General features: G+C 44.5%; 1 long non-coding RNA gene across 1 annotated transcript; it reads right to left on the bottom strand.

Moving 5' to 3' along the window:
• Positions 1-333: 333 nt before the first annotated feature.
• LOC140120402 (uncharacterized) lies at positions 334-4,584 on the bottom strand. Its single transcript, XR_011853767.1, has 2 exons — positions 4,467-4,584; positions 334-640 (listed from the first exon to the last, which is right to left on the bottom strand). It is a non-coding gene; the product is annotated as an uncharacterized lncRNA (long non-coding RNA).
• Positions 4,585-6,538: the final 1,954 nt, after the last annotated feature.

The raw sequence follows: 6,538 nt of genomic DNA, 5'->3' as shown, positions 1-6,538 counted from the left end.
AGTTTGTTTCTATTGATTTTACAGAAATGGAGATAAAATATACTCTGGGCCCAAACTGTAAAGAAAGCGGCTGTATATTTACGAAGGTCATCTGGCTCTCCATATTGATCAGGGATTATGTGTGTGTTCAGATTGTCAAACTGAAGGAAGTGCAACAAGGTGGAGGTTGGAGTCGGATACAATGGAAATCACTCTCGAAGCATTTCCACTTCTGGAAATCCCTACTTGTTAAGCAGTTCAGAAATGTCTCAGAAATGTCCCACATTGGGACCCCGAGTGAAGGAAAACCCCTTCAGCACCTCCAATGGAAAGATTACACAGGAGTCATACACATCAAGGGTTTGTCTGTGTAATGCAGAACAGGACGGGTCTCCAAAAGGAGGGACACTCTTTGTAACCAATTTTCACTTTGATAAAGATCTTAAACAGAGTGAACCCTTTAACTGGTCAACCCAATGTTGGTGAGATGTCTTTAGATTCACAAGAAATGAGGTTCTTGACTTAGATAGCTTTTTGGTCATGGTCTCAAAAGGTATGTACGTGTAGATGACCATGTTTCCTCTTACATTGGGTCGCTGATCATTGGTCTTCTCATTCTTTCCATCACTTGTGGAGCCATTGTGAACCATGGTTGATGGGCCTGGAAAGGAATCAAGATAAGGAAACACAATAGAAGTTAATAGTAGGGTCACCATATCCTTGGGCCAACATCTCTCTACAAATTCCTTCAACGTTATCATGACTGAACCGATACCTCCTTACATGACTTGAAAATGGTTGACTCCTCATCTACAGAAAGCGTTAGGAGTAGACCCATCATGTCTAATTTACCATGTTAAACCTTGCAAGGAATGAGGACCATCTTGTTGTGTAGTCATGGTCCTCACCAGCCATCATGTCACATCATTCCCCATCTCTGGCCCTCAGCCTGTTGGTCTTCACCTTGGGTGACGTGAGGATGACCCTAGTATTTACTGAGGTACTTGAGAAGAAAAGATGAGACCTGAGATGAGACGAAGGAGCCTCCGTCAGGTTTTTAGTTCCAGAAATACTTAGAGAAAGAATCAAACCACAGTACAAATGTATAAAAGTTTCCACATGGTCCCCACCGAGTAGCCCTCATGAAACTTCTTACAGTGTTGGAGCGTCTTAGAGGACAGAGAGTTTATAGCCGCTTTCCTCCTCTTCCATTTGGCAGCATGAAGACGTCTTTCCCTGTCGAATGTGCTCCTCGCTCTCTTTTCTCTGCGTGAATTTACAGTTTTGTCCTTTAGAGCCTGCAGTCTTCTTCAATCACAGCTTCAGCCGATGCCGCGATGCAGTTACTATCGGCGGCTCACGTTCCACTCAGTAACCCTTTCACACCCATCAACTCTCAATCAGAAGAGGTTATTAGAGATACAGTACCTTACACCTACCGAATAGTGGCTTATGACCAAGGGTGAAATTACATTGAGGGATTGTCATCATTTTGGGCTTGTTTTTGGCTTGTATTTTATGTCCAATAAGTCACCACCATGGGAAGGTGCCTTAGAAATAAGGTACCTATTTTCTATCGAAAGCATCCATTCTTGGCCAAGTCAACCTGGAATATCTGGTGGGGAAAGGTTGGATGAACATTTGGCCAGCTTGTGTATGATTGTATGGAATACAGGACCTTGATTGGCAACATAGTGGTGAACCATTATGGATCAACTCATACACCTACGGTACTACTAGGAGTAGACCTTCCAAAGAGGCGCCCAAGTATCATCGAGGGGTCGGGAAAGGGTATGACTCTTTCAGGTTGTTCTTCTTGTTTTCTTGAACCATTATGGATCAACTCATACACCTACTACTAAGAGTAGACCTTCCAAAGAGGCGCCCAAGTATCATCGAGGGGTCGGGAAAGGGTATGACTCTTTCAGGTTGTTCTTCTTGTTTTCTTGAACCATTATGGATCAACTCATACACCTACTACTAAGAGTAGACCTTCCAAAGAGGCGCCCAAGTATCATGGAGGGGTCAGGAAAGGATATGACTCTTTCAGGTTGTTCTTCATGTTCTCTTGGTCCTCCCGAGTGGGATATTCTCTTAGCTCTTATAATTCTGGATCCTAAAGAAGCCCCTTTCTTAGTATAGAGTGAAAACAGCTTTAAGTGACATATACAGTAGGTAACAACAAGGGTCACGAGAGGAGGGGGGCAAATACTTTTTCATATGACAGAAAAAGGAGAGCAGAATTGTTGGATTAAAGAGCCTCATGATATGGAGATGTATATGTCTGGTAATTGTGTTCCTGATATCTGTCACTTGATATTCTCGTCCCGTGATGGAGATTTAGAGTAATTACATTCCGAGCTGGGGAAATGTGATGGAAATACGTGAAATGTGGAGGTTATTATAAAATATAATGTCTCAGATTAAATTACGCAAGCTGCTAGAATGAGAATCAGATGATGGGATACAGATACCAGACGTAGACCCTCATCTCCATCAGTCCAGCCTAGTGGAGAAATATGGAGTGGACATCCGTGTAGGGTCTCTACTGTTGGTGCATGAGGCCATGAAATAGATTTTAAAGTGATGGAAATTGATGCTCCGGAATTTAGAAAGCTAAGGAGATACAATGTCAATGGGGGTGATAGGTCTTCTGCTAGTCATTCTCTTTGGTTTTTTTCTCCATCCAGCCTAGACCTCCATGATGACTTCTCCCAACCACTAGAGAGTGTGTTCCCACAGTTCTGCAAATACCTCTAAACTAAGTAAATTGGACCCCAGACCAGACCTTGTGCCAATTCAGACCCAAACCAAATGACTCTCACCCTCCACCAGAAAGTTACATTAATCCTGTGACCCTAAGTAAATTCAGGCACAAAGACTAGATCCAAAGGTAGACGCAGCCTCCATACAAGACCCCAAAAATTAATATAATTCCAAGACCCCCAAATAACTGCAGTGACAGAATCCTTTAAATAGATTAAGCACCCACACCAGAAACCCAAATAAATTCAAATCCCACACCAGACTCCAAAATAAATTCGGAACCGTAATATTAAAGTAATCTCAACCACTAGAACCTTACATAAACCCAATCCCTTCATTAAAACCAGACCCCCTCCCCCCAGACCAACCCAACTAAAGAACTACAGACCTCAATCAAGATTGCCTCAACTAATACAAAGACCCCAGGCCAAACCCACAAGTAAATACAGACTTCGGACAAGACCACTACATACAGACCCCAGACCAAACCATAAGTAAATACAAACATCAGTTAAGACCACTCAGGGCTAGCTCTAGGTTTAGGTAGGTCCCTGGGCGACAGAGCCTTAGTGGGCCCCTTTTCAGAAAGCTCAAATCCCGGCGCCACACTGCCCCGCCCCCCAGTAGCCACACCGCCCCTCCCCCCAGTAGCCACACTTTCCCCCTATATGCAGCCACACTGTCCCCCCATATACAGCCACAATGTCCCCCCATATGCAGCCACACTGTTCCCCCATACGTGGCCATACTGTCTCCCCCATACGTGGCCATACTGTCTCCCCCATACGTGGCCATACTGTCTCCCCCATACGTGGCCACACTGTTCCCCCCATACGTGGCCACACCGTCTCCCCCCTACATGGCCACACTGTTCACCCCATACGTGGCCACACTGTCTCCCCCCTACATGGCCACACTGTTCCCCCCATACGTAGCCACACTGTCCCCCCATTTAAAAAAAAACTGTCCGTCCCTCCATAAGCCACACTGCCCCCCGCACTCTGGGAGAAAAGAAAAACTCACCTTTCCTCGTTCCCCCTAAGCAGCTGTCTTCTGTCTTCATCATGTGCTCGCTATACGTGTACAGTGGGGGAGCGCCGCTTCTGGGGAGAGAGGAAAGTTGAGTTTTGGATTCTGCCTCTAGAGGCAGATAACAAGAGGAGACGTAAAGTGATCATTTGTTCTAGTGTCTTAAAGTAAAATAATTCAGCGCATTAGTGGGCCCCCAGCACTTGCCCGGGGAAGCCAGGGGCTGGCGCCATGTCCGAGACCACTACATAATGACCCCAGACCGAACCCCTAAACTAATCCAGATATAAGGTCCAAAAGAAATAAACACCAACCTCGGACCACCAGATCTCTACTAATGAACAAAACACTGATTCATCTCTTTCTTCCTCCATTTAATGATGAAGCAAACAGTTTGTTATAAATCTAAACATTCTCGGATCGTGTTCCAAAAACAAGACCAGAACCGATTCTCCTGGGAGCAGAAAGACGCGGAAGATGTGGAACATCCGATCTGTATTAATATTCTATCACTGGCCCAGTCCTAGGGCTGAGTCCAGGAGATGGCGGCTCCAAGACGACACAAACAACTTCCTCCCTGTTACCCCCCACCTCCTCCTCCTCTTCCCCTGTTGTGTTGGGTCTATAAATAGGCGGTAAATATACGAGATGGGATCTGATGAAATGTGCTCGTAGCGTGAAGTGGCGCTGACCTTCCCATCCACTGCTACAGGAGGACGGGCAGGAGATGCTGTAAACAACAAAGATGAAGGTCGAGGAGAATAACCAAATTTACATGGCGCCCAATGTTACCACTTGACTGTTGCATTCTTTGTGTTGCTATGGGTTACCATTGATGCAATAGAAACCATCACCTGGTTACTAAACCTCCCACCTTCTAGAGGATGGAATCTGATGTACATTTCTGTATATTACACAATGGTCAAACCCAACACTAGAAGGCAACACAATACAGAATCGGGGAGCAAAAGGTGACAGAAAATGTAGAAATAGGTACAGGTAAGAGAAGACATAACTAAAATCACTGGCAGATAAATCCAGCCCCAAGGAGAGCTTTAAAGCTGGCGAATGAGCCATATGGTAACTAAAATCACTGGCAGATAAATCCAGCCCCAAGGAGAGCTTTAAAGCTGGCGAATGAGCCATATGGTAACTAAAATCACTGGCAGAGAAATCCAGCCTCAAGGAAAGCTTTATAGCTGGCGAATGAGACATACGGTAACTAAAATCACTGGCAGAGAAATCCAGCCCCAAGGAAAGCTTTATAGCTGGCGAATAAGACATATGGTAACTAAAATCACTGGCAGAGAAATCCAGCCCCAAGGAAAGCTTTATAGCTGGCGAATGAGACATTCGGTAACTAAAATCACTGGCAGAGAAATCCAGCCCCTAGGAAAGCTTTATAGCTGGCGAATGAGACAGCCATTCACAGGGATTGGACATTATGGGGGGGGGGGGGGGGATAAAAAATAGATTTTGGACCCATAGAAATGAAATCTGATTATTCGCTTGAAGGATCGTAGTTTAAAGGGGTTGTCCAGTATTAGGAAAAAATGTCAGCTTTGACCATGACCACATATGGCTGTGGATTTTTGTAACAAAACGGATTTTCCAATCCAGAACCACCCATTTAATTACTAAAAGTATAATGTTAAAGGGGTTGTCCAGTGTCACCAAACAATTGATATAGTTTGAGTACTGAAAAGTTATACAATTTTCCAAATATACTTTCTGTATCATTTCCTCCCAGTTTTCTAAATCTCTGCTTGCTGTCATTCTAGAGAAGCTTCTATGTTTACTTCCAGTGAATAGAAATCCCTCCACGGTCATGTGATGTCACACAGGTGCATGAGCCTGTAGTATCACAGAGATTAATGATAGTAATGCTTGTGCCCTTCGCCTGTCCATCACAAGACCATGGATGGATTTCTATTCACTGGAGGTTAACAATGGAGCTTTCTGTAGAAGAAGAGGAAGCAGAGATCTTGAAAACCGTGAGGAATCAATACAGAAGTATACTGGAAAATTGTATAACTTTTCCTTACACAATTACTTGATGAAAGTGGACATCCCCTTTAACAATCTTAGCCCAGTGCTGCCATCTTAAGGCCGTCTGGCGCCACCATCCTGGTGTGTGATATCACTGCAACAAACTCCATCATCCTTGAGTCTAGGCCTGGGCCTAAGGTTGTGTTCACACACTGCAGTAATGCTGCAGGTTTTCCATTCAGCTTCAGCAGAGCGGAAACAACAGCGCAATATTTTAAGGCTTTATGTAGCGTTTACATTGTGTTTTGAAACACAATACAAGAGTGGAGGAGAGGAATATCCCTAATAACATTGCTGTTAACATCTGCGTTTACCAAACACAACCGTTAACACAATGGGGGAGATTTATTATTAGGCCGGCAGCACACGTGGAATTTCGAACCCGTTTTTGGGCCGTTTTTAATTCAGATAATTGGTAAAACCGGGCAAAAAACGTTTTTTAACTGACTGTTTAAAGATGGCCCAAAAACGGGTTCAAAACGCCACGTGTGCCGCCGGCCTAAGCCTCTTACAGCAGAACTGTTCTAGTTGCCCATGGCGACCAATCAGAGCTCAGCTTTCATTTCCCCACAGCTGTTTATAAAATGAAAGCTGAGCTCTGATTGGTTTCCATGGGCAACTAGAACAGTTTTACCTCAGAGACTTGATGACAGGCCTCCCCCAATGTCCTAGGTCGCACGTTCCGTTAGTGTTGCGTTCATAACACGATGCTAGT

This window comes from Engystomops pustulosus, chromosome 3 (assembly GCF_040894005.1).
Source record: "Engystomops pustulosus chromosome 3, aEngPut4.maternal, whole genome shotgun sequence".
NCBI classification, from domain to species: domain Eukaryota; kingdom Metazoa; phylum Chordata; class Amphibia; order Anura; family Leptodactylidae; genus Engystomops; species Engystomops pustulosus.
The sequence above is the reverse complement of the archived record's forward strand: the minus strand, read 5'-3'. Positions and strand labels throughout refer to the sequence as shown.